General features: G+C 41.9%; 1 protein-coding gene across 2 annotated transcripts in view; it reads left to right on the plus strand.

The window, feature by feature from the left end:
* The window catches only part of STUM (stum, mechanosensory transduction mediator homolog), a 129501-nt gene that overhangs the window by 432 nt on the left and 113906 nt on the right, over positions 1 to 15163 (plus strand). The window lies entirely within an intron of this gene.

Here is a 15163-nt window from a genome sequence, read left to right on the forward strand (position 1 = left end):
GTTCTTTAAAGTTCAGCAGCTGGTGGGTGAAAGGTTTTAGGATTGGCATGCTTGTTTCTCTGCATCTTGAGCAACCATCTCTTGAAAGTTTGTTCTTTCCTCCATCTCTTGTGCCCGGTTGAGTCTTTGGCTGTGCCGCTAGGGGGGAACCATCAGTCTCAGCATGCTATTTGCAGCTGTTATGCCCTGAATACAAAGCTGTCATTTAAAGAGGGTAAAAGAGACAGCTGTCCAGGGCACACAGCTGACTAGAAATGTGATATCACATTGAGGAAAAAAAATCTACACAGCATTTGAGGTCTGTGCATGAGGCTGACAAGTGGATCTGATTCTCGCAATTCTTTTCCACTATGCTGGCAAATGTGCAGACGCATTGTAGAGTAATTAGAAGGCATGCAATATCCGTAGCTGTATACTATATGTATTTTATCAATGCTCTTTCAGGGTGTGGTGTTATTAGAAATTGTGTCCAGGACATAAAATAGGCTTTTCACATCTCTTCCTGAATCTCTTAGCCACCCCAAGTTCCAGTGTGCCATCACAACTGATTCAGCATGGCTAGCTTGCCTGTGAATACATACTTCTCAGTCTTAGTTATGCTGGGACTTGTGGTCCAACAACAGCTACAGGTTGCCTTTGCCAGCTCCGATAAAAAAGAAACATCGGTAACCCCAAGAAATCAATCTAGTCTTCTGATTTCATATGCAGAGAGATGAGTTCTTTCCAGGCATGTTTAAATTCATTTATTTCCAAGCTCCCTGAATTTCGGCTAAGACAGACAGCGGAAGCAGCTATAATGACGTGTAACCCAGAGCAACCAGATTTCACTCTGTTTGACACAGGTAGACCAACAAAAAATAAATTGCTATATGGTTGCACTTTCCAGATTTGTCTTTGTTTTCTTAAGGCTGTGTATCCGTTAGGGGCTTGTTTCAAGTTTCATCAACTATAAGAAGGTGAATATATGATGTTCTTAATAAATATATCTTCTTATATTTAACTAGGATGGAATTAGACAGATTTACATACTTTGATTCTGAGATTGTAGAGGATGAAAGGGTACCGCTCAGTGGTGGGTCTAACCTGTAGCTATTAATAACGACACCACTTTCTTCTATGAGAAGGATTGGGAGTACAGTATTGCCTAAGGTGACTGTAGAAATGAAATGAAAGTAGGAAGAACCATTGTTAGTAACTGGTTGGATTGGGCAACATTTATCTCAGGTCTGCAAGTACTTTTAAAGGTTGAGGGAGACTTGTGATGACCCTTACCCAATCTGATGAGGACAAAATCTGCAGATCAAGAGATCTTTCAATGGAATGTAACAATGAAAGGGGCTGCATATATCTCACTCTTCCACACTCCACCACATATTGTTCAGGGTTAACCAACATTAATGTTGAAGGTGGACGTTAAAGTACAGTGCAACCTAGCAAGGTCCCCCTTCCTCCTCACAAATCACCTACTATTAGTAGGTGCAAAGTGTACCTTAAAAAAAACGTTAGAGTTTCTACTTACCTCAGCCCCATCCTCTGCCCACAGTGCCTAGGTGAAGATGACATCACGATTTTTCCTACAAGATCCTGGGGAATACAGAGCAGTAGAAACATCGTGAGAAAACACTCTTTCAATGGACTAAAGTGTCTTCTCAAAAGATTTCACCTGCTGTGCATTTCCCAGGAATCGTCCTGGAAGGGTGGTGACATCACACATAGCGATGTGAAAGATAAGGTAAGCAAAAATTTTAAAAAAGAAAAAAGTTTTTTTCTTACGGGCACATTTTACGCCTACTAACTAGACATGCGCGTTTTGTTATGATTTGTGTTTCGAACAAAAATGTCATTTTTAGAGATTTGGATGTAAAAGAATCTCTGAATGGACATAGTAAAGTCAACAAATCCAAAACAAGAAGTTATAACAAAATGAATAAATGTATTTGTTTCATTCGGATGACGTCACATGATGCAATAGTATTTCAGGCCCATGGGGTTAAGGAATGGATCCAAAGTTCGTTCCATTCGTCAATTCGGATGCACATGACGCCAGTCGATATTGTCCAGTCAGCTCATGCCATTTCTCTTGGTGGGTTGAACCAGCATCCGAAAATATCGAATCCTTCCAATTCAAATTCATCCAATTTGATAATATACGGAATATATAGCAATCTTCAAAAAAAAAAAAACCCTGCAAAATCTATCGAATCCACCCAGACCAATGAATATACAGTATGTAGCAAATGATAAAGAAACTAATTCCGAAAACTAACATAATGAATATGACGAAATTAAATTCTTCAATGAACGAATGCAACTGAAACTAAAATGATCATTTCCGGCGTGCACATTTCTACTATTAGCAGTAAGTGATTTATAAAGGGGGAGGGGGCAATTTGAGCATACCTTGTATTTTACTGCAAGGTCTTCTTTAGTAAACCGCAAGAAATAAATCTAAAAAATCTTCTCCCTGCAAGTTCGGAGCATAATGTGCTAGTATACTAGCACATTATGAAAGACTTTCCTGAAACCGAAGCTCCCCAAGGCTTCCATTTACACCCAGGTTTGCGAGCTGCGGCTTTTTGACTGGCTGAGCCGTGATGACGTCACTCCTGCACCTGTGCGTGACAGTTTTGGCTGTGGCATGGCTCTCTCAGTGGACGGCCATCCATTGAGAGCACACTGTGCATGAGCCGTGAACTCCCCGCCACTGCAAAACTAAATAACTCCTACAGGGTACGTTTAGGAGACTTACAGTCTGTAACCAGATCACTTTCCCAAAAGCCTAAATCTAGAGCAAGTTTTAAAGGGTCTGTCCACTCAGAGCCAAGAGTCAGTGTTTGGTGGAATTCCTGAGAATTAAAGCACCTGACAGTCTCTTCTATCTCTTGACGCATCTATGGCTGAAAAAGAAATTAGCAGTGGACTGTTTTTCAGATGGCAATAAAGCAGCGGTCTTCCAAGCATTCAAGAGGTGATCCAACTGGCTATTTCCTTTTGTTACAGAACTAATGTGCCCCAGCTGCGATCCAAGTGTTTAGTTCCTAATGACTTGAACACAGGAGTTTTACAGGTGGTACCACCTGTAAACTTGACTGGTCCCATTACTTTCGCAGTGGCCGCAATGCAAAGCATTACTGGAGCAGCATGTGTACACCCTGTACCCGCTTTATGTTAGGATTTAGGTGGACGATCCAGTGGCTCAACTGCCTGTTTTTCCACCCTCTGTCCATCCATATGAAAGAGTGCCCATTATGAGGGGTTCCCATCCCTGCTGGATATTATATTTTATATTATGGAGAATGTGAAAGGAGGAGCTAGAACACACAAAGGCAGGTGGAAACACCCAAAACTTTCAGGTGGACAGGAATAGGATCGGGTTTTATAGCAAGGAGATCGCACTGGAGTATCCAAGACATATAACAAGACAAGGGACTGGTGCTGTATATGATACCACTATGAGTGGACTGCTGCTTTATCCAACATTTGAAGAAAATTCTGAAAATTCTATCAGTCAGTCTGTGTTTTTTCTTTCATACATCTAGCTGAAATGATTGCATGAATATGTGAGTCTTGCAGGATAATAAATGAATGACTAGTCCATCCACTGAAAAATGAAGGCAGAGATTATACATAAATTGAAACTGGTGAAAGGGGGAGAAGCGGGGGAGTGAAGAGTAAAGCAGGATTGAAATCTTGATTCCATGGCATGTCGTTATGTACATGCAACTGATGACTGAAAAAAATTGCAGGCATTCCGAATTGAAAAGAGTAGCTGAGCCAGGGGCGGACTGACAACTCATGGGGCCCCCGGGCAATAGGGGATCATGGGGCCCCTGTGTCCTCACCAACACCCAAAAAAGCCCTATGAAAAAGCCAATGAAAGGTACCAGGGGCATCTCATGGGGCCCCCTACTGACCCCGGGCCCTCGGGCAGTGCCCGAGTATTCCAATGGTCAGTCCGCCCCTGAGCTGACCTGACTTTGTTCTGTGAAATGCAAAAGTAAAACGAAACTTTGATATGCAATCTTTTTCATTTAAAGAGATCATGTTAACTACTTTAAAAATCTTTGCAGGAAAAAGCACAGTAAAATCAGGCATTTTAATTGCTTACTTGCAGTATTTTTTCTTTCCATAAACATTTTTTAAGTACCTTAAAATATGACTAAAGTGATTATGAAGAAATTACTATATATATATATATATATATATATATATATATATAATTTTTTTTTTTATATAATAAGCATGTTATACATGCCTGCTCTGTGTAAGAGGCCGCTTAGCTCCTGGGCTTCTGGGTTCCCCAGCCAGAGCTCTCGGCTTTTCCTTTTGATGGTACACCCCATAGGAAGGCGCACCCCCATAGGAAGGCGCTTCCTATGGTGGCTCATCTGCAGCCTCGTTCCAAAGCAGGGCTGTGTGCATCTGTTGACACATACAGCGTAGCTCAGCCCCACCCCTTGCTCCCTCCTCACAGCATTTGACTGACAACAACTTCCAATGGCTCCCACTGCTGTTTCTGAGCCAGTGTGAGGGGAGAGAGAAAGCTAGTGGTGCTCCAGACAGGGACAGTGCTGGATCAATCAAGGACTCAGGTAAGTATTTAAGGAGGCTGGGGCAGAATAACTAGGGTAAGGTTTTTTTACTTTAATGCAGGTAATGTGTTAAGGTAAGAAACCTTCTGGCTTTAGAACCACTTTAAGGAAGAGCCGATTCCTCAGCACAGCTTCCTGCATCTCATTGCTTTCTCATCTTCTGAGTGGGTCTAATTACTGTATGTGATACAAGAGGTGTGGCCCTTGGAGCTCCAGGAGGTCAAGCCAATGAGGCAGAATGAGGACCCGTGGTATGGTTCTGCATGTCCACTGGAAATATAAGAGGAGAGGCAGGAGAGCCCCTATAGTGTAGCACCTATCTACGTTATAGTGGTTGGTTCACAATAAGTTATATGGGTATTTAATAGAAAGAAAAAGAGAAAAATAGAATAACGTACATCTGATAAGTTTGTGATCACTCCATGGGTAAGGCATGCAATCCTCCATGATTGCTGGTGGGGAAAACCCCTGTCCCCATGCAGGATATAAGTGGTCCCTCTCAATGCCTTGGGGATTCCGATCCTGCATCCTTGACTCCTCTGAGGGGCTCTAAGGTGGGTGATGTGCTTCTTGGATCAAAGGAAGTAAGAAACAAAACTTGTTTCAAACAGCAGAGTCACCTGCTGGAGTGCATGATAAGAGTGTGGTGTGTCGAAGGATGGACTGGAGAGTCACACGTGCTCATTTGGGGAAATCCAAAGCCAGGAAGCAAGAAGCTTTTTTTTTAAAATCACCCTAAACTGAGGAAGTAGTGAATGTGAACCCCGAAACATGTATTTTTGGGTAAATAAAGCTTTATGTCATAAACTACTGGCTCTAGTCCATCCTAAGACAAGCAACAATTCAATCACACATCTGAGAAGGTGCATCTGCCGTTCAAAACACTGGCAGGTTTTGGACCTCCTCCTATCCACGAATGGTTGTATTGCTGAAGTAGTGGCCTAGCTGCTTCACCCCTTCCCTTTACCTCCATACATATCTTTTCATGTAGTTGCCAGGGGAGGAGGTAAAGAGAATACTATAGATCAGTGGTTGTTGACTTATGAGCTAAAGGGGGCCTCATCAACAGGCCGCACATAATGTTCAATACATGTAATGCTGGAGAGGATTGTCAAACCTGCAGTCCTAATAGAGAAAAGAAGGGTCAGAGAGTGTGGACATGTACACATTTTTGGCTGGGGATATACTACAGAAGACAACACGAAACTGAGAACATGCTATGAGGCTAGTAGAGATCAATGCTATTACCCTAATCAATGTTCCTACTACAGACTGCTGAGGTCCGAGGGCTGCACATCATATACCTAAGGGCCTCATCCAGCCCTTGGGCCACAGGTTGGGTACCAGGGCTATAGAGCGTCACCTGAGTGACAGTTCTGAGTCTGCTGGGTCTGCTGACATCATAAATGAGACGTTGGAGCCCAGCAGCAGTCTCAGAGCTTTTGAATGTGTACACAAGCGATATTTGTACAGGTCAATAACACGCCAAAAATATGTTAAAAGCACATATATACTTATAGGAAGATTGTTGTTTAAATGAATAATCTGGCAACAGGGTCTCTTTAACTGTTTGCGTACTGTCCCCTTCACCTAATTTTTATATTTGGTAGTATGGAATTAGAATGGTACTGATGGACAGCTTAAAGTGACCCTATCACTACAATATAAGTTGAACCAATAGCAGTCTGGACAAAGCTGGTACCACCACAGTTGATATTCATGTTTTTCCTCTGCTACATCATTAAGCTGGCCATACGTGGATCAAAGTTTGTTTGGTTCCCGCTGAACTTTAATTCATGTATGGCCATTCATGAGACGTCGATCTATCAAATTACTTTTCATGAATGCACTAATTGGTATATTTTCACTCAATTAGCTCATGCAGCCCATTGGCTGCAGCACTGAACAATGTATTCTGACGGCAGAGGAGGCCCAACCTTAGAATACAACACAACAAAAAATAGAGACAAGTATGGCTAGCTTTACCATATGCTGTAGAGACACAGCAGCCAGCAGTACACAGTACCCAGTGGCAGACCAGGTATCTGACACACACAGAAGTGTCAAATACCACAGAACTCTTCAGGAGAGCAATGATTCTACTCATCACCCAAAGCAAAAGTGGCCATGAAAAGCTAGACAACAAAAAAAGTAGGAGGAACATTAAAGTGTTACTAAACCCACAACAGTAAAATCAGTCTGCATATGCAGTAAGGCATGCTTGTTACACTCACTGTGGGACCCAAGGGATTAATCCTCTGTATTGTGTAAAAAGGATGTTTGATCCTGTCTTCTCTGATCCTCCCCTTCTTCTACTGTCCCCAATCCATCTCCTGATAGAACAGAGCCCTGGGGGCAAGCTGCACATGCTGGGTTTGGAGTGTATTGCTAGTGTTTTTTCTTCCATGGGAGGGTGAATGTGATCACCACAGGGCCAATCAGTGCTGTCCAGACAGAGGGTCAGCCTCATAGGACAGTCATGGGAGAATGAAAACTCCTCCTACAAGCTTTAACCAGTGCTCAGCTGCACACTGATGGAAGTCACAAGACTGCTCTAACTGCCAATGAATAAAGGTATTTAGCAGTTTATATTTACTAAATAATTGCATTTCCATGTTCTATGTACTGTAGGAGACCAGATACAGTGAATATAGTGAATGCAGAGTCCTGGGTTTAGTAACACTTTAAGTATTACAATACAGATTTTTGGGTACAGGTTTAATTGTACTTTTAAATAACAAAAATGTAATATATTGCAGCTTACCAGTTCTTAGATGTGGTGGATGCATTAGGTTTTTCTTTTAGTTTCACCTGGTGATCCTGCTAGTAGCACACCATACATGTTACAATGCTGGTGTGCAGGGGCAGACTGACCATTTGGAAACTTGTGCACTGCCCGAGGGCCTGGGGTCAGTAGGGGGCCCCATGAGATGCCCCTGGTTTTCATAGGCTTTTTTGAGTTTGGGCAAGGACACAGGGGCCCCATGATCCCCTATTGCCCGGGGGCCCCATGAGTTGTCAGTGCGCCCCTGCTGGTGTGCAGTACGGACTGTCCAAGATCAGCACAGTAATGATATGCCGATATCAGTACATCGCACTATCCTTTTTTCTTTTTTAAACAAACTTAATTGAGGTGTAACATAGACATCTCATAAAGTTAATACACTGGCCGTGCAGTACAAGGCAGTGGATTGCCTCGCATTGTGCTGTGCTGAAAAAATGACTGCGTGCTGTACTTTTTTTGTCACTGCACACCACCACAACACAGTGGTGTCAACCAGGAAGATAGAGAGACAAGGCATTTTGCCTTGCCATGCGGTGGGACTATGCTGAAATACCCGCCCAACATAGTCCCACTGCATGTGGTGTGAATGGACCCTGAAAGCATATGTAAACCTAATCACTAAAAACTTGTAGAAGCTTAACATGTTGATACCATTTAAAATTTAGTTAATATTTTTAATCTGCTGCTTTTTTAAAAATAATGCCAAATAATCCTGCCATGAAGGTCCTTGTTCAGGCACTTCCTGTTAGAAGGTGACAACCCTTTTCCCCTGACTCTTACTTGTCACCTCCTGTGTTGTCACCTTGGCTATTTAAACACACATTACACAGGTATGATCCAGTATTTTCACCATCTGGAAACCAGATGGAAAGGTCATGTAGCTCTTTCTAGAGTGCATGAAGGCAGAAAAGAAGCTGGAGAGCAGCACTGAGATAAAAAAAGAGTGAAACATGGCAAATGTTTATAATACACAGAGCTTTAGTAAATAAAATGTCATTCATTTAGGTGTCGCCTACACCAGATGCATTCCAATGCATTTTTAAATACAGTACAATCGCATATGCAGATAAAATTAATGTATTTCAATGAGCCTAGTTTACACCATTGTGGTGCTTTTATGTACATTAACTGCCTCCCGCCCGCTATATAAGGAAATGACAGGAGGGCGGCGGTTCTCTCGTTCTGGGAGGACGTCATATGACATCCTCCCACTCTAGCTGCGCATGCGCTTCCAGGGGCGCACGGCGATCGGTGGTGTGCTGTGTCCCTGTGTCCCTGGGATACAGCAGATCATTGATCGCGGTAAAGAGCCGATGACATAGTCTCTATCATGTGATCAGCTGATCACATGTAAATAGGGGATGCCAGTTATCAGTATTCCTCTCCGCACACTGACAGCGCGTGAGGAGAGGAAAGCCGGTAAGTGGCATTCTTCAGAGGAGACATGTACACTGATCATCAGGGCACTGATTATCAGTGTAGCCCCATCAGTGACACCTGTCAGTGCCCATAATTGCCACCTGTCAGTGTCCATCAGTGCCACATATCAGTGCCCATCAGAGCTGCCTTTCAATGCCACCTATCAGTGCCAGTCAGTGCCGCCTATCAGTTCCAATCGGTACCATCTATCAGTGTCAGTCAGTACTGCCTATCAGTGCCATATATGAGTGTTGCCTTTCAGTACCCATCAGTGATGCCTGTCAATGCCATCAGTGCCGCCTATCAGTCACTTCATCAGTGTCGCCTATCAGTGCCCATCAGTGTTGCCCATCTGTCGCCTGCCAGTGCCCATCACTGCAGCCTCAATAGCGCACATCAGTGAAGGAGAAAAATTACTTATTTACAAACTTTTATAACAGAAACTAAGAAAAAAATATATTTTTTAAAATTTTCAGTCTTTTTTAGTTTGTTTAACAAAAAATAAAACACCCAGTGGTGATTACATACAACCAAAAAAAAGCTCTATCTGTGTCAAAAAAATTATATAAATTTTGTTTGGGTACAGTGTTGCATGACCGCACAATTGTCATTCAAAGTGTGACAACGCTGAAAGCTGAAAAGTGGCCTGGGAGGAAGGGTTTAAAAATGCCCGGTAGGCAAGTGGTTAAAAAGTTACAGCACGTTGCATTTTTTTTGCATGTTAACATATTAGAATTAATCACAAACACATGTACAGTTAAACAAAAAAATCATAATGTTTAAAGAACGCACTGCAATGCATTACAAATGCATGTAAATGTGCATGTGGAGCTTCACACTGAATGCGCAGATTGTGGTGTGAAAGAGTTAATAGGCTTTACATTTATCCCGAAGCAATTTTTTTGTGCTTTTTACAGAAAAGTACTATAGTCCATTTAACACAGTTTCCTATGAGACATGTTCACATCTATGCTTTTTTGAGCTGCTGCATTTTGGGAAAGGATCAAACACTTTTTTAAATGCAAAAAGCAGCGCTTTTGTTACAAAAAAAGTTAAATGGAGAAGCTGCTAAAATGCATGTAGTCAGGTTTTTGCTGCGCTTTTACCACTTGGCAACGAAAAAAGTTTCCACTTTAACAAAAAAAGCTGAAAAAAATGCAAAATGCTGTAAAAACACAGAAAAAAAACACATGTAAAAAGGCAAAAGTGCAAAAGTGCACAGTGCAAAAAGCATAAAAAAAACAGATCAAAAGCAAAAAACATAGGTGTGAACTAAGCCTTTGTCTTGGTTCATACTTATAGGTGAGGCTGAATGCAGATGTGTTTCTGCTCATTCCGGCATGTAATGTGCAGGGAAGCTCATTCGTTTCACTAGGCTGCCCTATGCTTGAAAAAATAGAAAGACGTGTGGGGGGTGGCACAGCGCCGAAGTGCCTTTCTGCGCATGTTGGGAAGGTGCGTGATTTTGCATTTGTTCCCAACACACATAGATGTACACCTAGTTTTACTCTAATACTGTGTTAAGGCAGTTTGTCATGTGTCATACATACTAGACCGAATTTTTGCAGTGATTTTTTTTTTGCATATGTTTTATACCAGCTTTATATGTATGTATGCCTTTTACAGAAAAAGTAACAAGTGGGTGGGGCCTTTCTTAAGATAAGCACAGTAATGTGTGATTTTAAAAGATATTACAAAGCGGTAATATTGGCAAGAACCATAGATTGGATATTTAATAATAAAAAAAGCTGGGTGAGAATAGAGAATGAACTCAGCGGAATAGACTTGGGAAGAATGATATGGGTGCCAACACAGTATAGGGGTTTAAATGACAATGTAAATACATACACTTTGAATGTTTTAAAGATTTGGGATAACTTACACAGAAGTATGAAATGGACTTTTAATTCCACACTGATTCCACTAAAAAATACAGAGTTTTTTCCCCCAGGTAGAGAAGAAATAGGAGGGAAGTGGTTTAAAAAAGAAAAGGTGCAATTAGGAGATATTTTGGTGGGAGATGAAATAGGAGCATTTGGCGAATTGAAAAAAAAAGAGGGAGAGATTTTCACTAAATTAGACGAATGGCGGTATTTCCAATTGAGGTGTTTTGTTGGAAGTTTGCCAAGACCTTTAAGGACAAGAGACAACTGGAACTTGTTCGAAAAGACATTGGGAACACTAGGTGATGGAAAACACGGGATTGCTAGAGTTTATAAAATACTCACTGAACTAGACACAAACACGAAACCAACATATTTAACAAAATGGGAAATGGATATGGGAGTTGTGATAGATGAGGAAAAGCAGAGGAGAATGTATAGATTAACTCACGAAAATGTCTCTATGAGAGAAGTAGAGATGAACTATAAGTGTTTGACAAGATGGCACATTTCACCAACAGTAGAAAATAAGATGTGTGGAGAGAATACACCGTTGTGTTGGAGGGGATGTGGAGAAATAGGCACAATATACCATATATGGTGGGGATGTCCAAAAATCCAGATATTCTGGAAAACAATAATCCACTTAATAAGAAAATTGACAGAAATAGATATAAATCTAGATCCAGAAGTATGTATTTTGCACATCACGGATTTAACGGTAAATAAATATAAAAAATCAGGGATATGGGACTATATAAATGCTGCAAAAGCCCTGATACCCAAGTTCTGGAGGCGAGTAGAGGCACCAAAGGAAAAGGACTGGATTGAAAGAGTCGAGCAGATTAAAAAGATGGAAAGATTGTGCCATACCCAAGAAGATAAGATGGAGGTTTACTATGGGAAATGGGAGAACTGGGAAAAAGCTAGATTATATATGAGGTATAGGAAAGAATAAAGATAACAGAAAAATTCCACTTGCTGATATAAGAAGACGCAGAGAAAAGGTAGAATAGGCAGAGGGGACACGGGTGGGGGGTGGAGAAGGGGGGGAAAGGTAACATAGAGTATATAAAGTAGAAATGTTGGTTAATATAATATTATAGAATATATTTTTATATATATATATTTATATTGTGATGATGAAATGTAATTAAAATGTTTTTAAAAAAAAAAAAAAAAAAGGCAGTTTGTCATGTGTCATACATACTAGACCGAATTTTTGCAGTGATTTTTTTTTTGCATATGTTTTATACCAGCTTTATATGTATGTATGCCTTTTACAGAAAAAGTAACAAGTGGGTGGGGCCTTTCTTAAGATAAGCACAGTAATGTGTTAAAGGTCCACTGATATGGGCAGGGGTGTATTTACCACAAGGCAAACAAGGCATTTGCCTAGGGCAGCATTTTTCAGGGGGGCAGCACCGCCCCCTGGAAGAAGGGACAGCTGCAGCATGGGGACCAGGTGGGAGTCAATTGAGGCTGCGGACTGCTTGATGGTGTATGCAGAGCCCGACTCTCCTTCCCAGGGATGTCCAGAGTTGTGAAGGTGAGTGACTTTCTCTCCGGGAAGGGGGGGGATGTGTGTTAGTGGAAGGCTCTCTCAGGTGGGGGGGCAGGGGCGTTGTGATGTTGGTCAATTTTAGGCTCTCTCTGCCAGGGAGGGGTGGTGTCCGATTTTTTTGTTGCCTAGGGCAGCACAAAACCTAAATACCCCACTGGCTATGGGTAGATGTGATGTAACCAGTGAGCACAGCTGGACACAAGGCGCAGTCTACAGTCTATCGCAAGTCTTTCCACTGCCACATTGTGTCTATAAATGGAATTATTCAGCGTGAGGATTTAATAGAATTTGCGCAGTAACAGCGGGGTCAGGCTGCCGGTTATGTGACTGGGGGGTAAAGAATTCTCACTAGTGGAATTCAGGTCATTCCTTCTTTATGAAGGGAAAAAAATATGTATTCTTGTAGTATATAAGGAGAGCAGATTCTGTGGAACCTCGTCCTCTGATACATTTTATGAAGCAGTATTGTAACATTGTTTCCTTCTGTTCATAGGGGCAGGATGGTGTGCATTGAATAGACTCATTGTATTAAAGCTGAACTCCAGCCTCCCTTTCAGCCTTGCACAGCTGTACAGGTTCCTCTCCTGTAATTTATTTCTTTCTTTCAGGTACTTATATTGCGCCATCAATTTACGCCGCGCTTTACATATAAATTGTACATTCACATCAGTCCCTAACCCTCAAGGGGTGTACAATCTAAGGTCCCTAACTTACATTCATATATACACATACTAGGGCCAATTTAGACAGGAGCCAATTAACCTACCAGCATGTCTTTGGACTGTGGGAGGAAACCCACGCAGTCACAGGGAGAGCATGCAGACTCCAGGCAGGAGGTGCCGGGTTTGGGATTCGAACCAGCGACCCCAGTACTGCCAGGCGGAAGTGCTAATTATTTAGCCACTGTGCTGCCCCGTAATGAAAGTGCTTTCTCTGATTTCACTGCACACTGTGAGCTTCATACAGTGTGCATTAGAACCTGCAGCAAGCCAGATAGCCCACTTCCTTTCCTGGCTGGAGGGCATCCAGTATCATATAGTTCCTTCCTCCCCAACCTTATTGTCCCTGGCTCTCCCCTTTCATTCATTCACACTAATACCCCCTTCCTGCCCAGGCCAATTTTCAGCTTTTAGCGCTGTTGCACTTTGAATGACAATTGCGCGGTCATGCAACACTCTACCCATATGACAGTTTTACCATTTTTTTCACACAAATAGAGCTTTCCCTTTGTGGTATTTAATCACCACTGAGTTTTTTATTTTTTTTGCGAAATAAAACAAAAAACACCTGAAACCTTTGAAGAAAAACACACTTTTCTTTGTTTCTGTTATAAAATATTGCAAATAAATAACAAAATGCAAAAATTATATCAAAATGTATTTTGCTACATTTCTTTGGTGAAAATAATAATAATAATTGAATTTGTATTTTTTTCAAATGTTTCTATTTTTTTTTATTAAATTCTTTCTTTTTTTACTATTTTATTTTTCAGCACACTGTGACCAAAGCAATACAATGTTACCATAGTAACATTAAACTACTCTGGGCAAGTGATCAGGATTTTTTTTTCAACACATTATGATTGCTAATACCAATGTATTTCATTGATATTTGCAATCATTGTTACTGAATGAAAGTGATTCATTCAGTCTTTTGTTGTGAATAGCTGTGATTGGGCAAAGCTGATCACATGATACAGACGGGCTGTGATTGGCCCTGTCTGTATCATGTGACTGCCTTGACCAGTCACAGCTAACAACATAATTATATACAATGGATGGCATGACAGGAAGCCATCCATTGTATACAATTGACATGTGATCTGCTGTGATTGGTCACAGCGGTCACATGACACTGGCAACAGTTGCAGCTTGCTGTGGGGGCACCCAACAGAATGGAGGGGCCAGGAGTGCTGGTGGGAGACCCAAGAAGAGGAGGACCCAGGCAGCTCTGTGCAAAACCACTGCACACAGCAAGTAAGTATAGACTTGTTTTTTTTTATTTAAGCCTTTATAACCACTTTAACAGCTTTCCCGACGCCCTCTAACAGAAATACTACTACAGGGTGTCAGGGGTGCACAAAATCATGGATACATACATAATTTTGCATTTCTGGGTAGGGAGCACACACGTGCGAGTTGCACACACGCCCTACCCGCGCCGGCATTGGCGGCTTCACCTGTCGATCACCAGGTCCCGGTAGGTGATTCCCGTCCGGCACCTGGCAATCACCGTGTATCACCGACGGGGGAGAGGTATATATGTAAACAATACAGATCTCTCTCCTGTCGGCTCCTGCACATTGCTTTGTATTGCTCTGCTGATTGCAGAGTTATAGGTCAGACTCAGTAGAAGGATATATCAGACCTCTGCAGAGAGACCACTGCTTCCACACAATGAGCATGGGTCTTTCCCTGTAGCATGCTGCCAGGGGGGTCAGGCTTTCTACTTAGGTTGTGGCTGCTTTCTAAAGGAAATGAACCATAAGACTTTGAACACATTTTGTTTTGATGCACAAGGAGTTTGTTTAGCTCATTTAAACTGATTTAAACACAACTTTGATGTAGAGGAGGAACAGCTGACAATGGCTGCCCCATAGTAAACCTATGGCGGATGTGATCACCCAGGCTCTGCCGCCATTGTCAGCACTCTCTCCTCTTCGCTGAAGCTGCTGCTGGAGAGATCATGTGACTGGGCTGGGGAGATCATGTGACCGGACCGGAGTGTCCTCAGCATAGGCAACTATAAGACTTCTTTCCTTTAAGAATAGGCTTAGAATGGGGTGGCAGCTAGTTTAGGCTTAGTTAGTATTTGACTATAATTTCACTTTAATTACTTTTTTTTTTTTTATATCATCACTTATTCGCCCATGGCATAGGTAGGGGAACTTCTGCACATGTGAAATGTAGGAGCATCTGTG

Source organism: Staurois parvus, unplaced genomic scaffold, assembly GCF_062004578.1.
Source record: "Staurois parvus isolate SC_StPar_1 unplaced genomic scaffold, SC_StPar_1.0 ptg000362l, whole genome shotgun sequence".
Lineage (NCBI taxonomy): Eukaryota > Metazoa > Chordata > Amphibia > Anura > Ranidae > Staurois > Staurois parvus.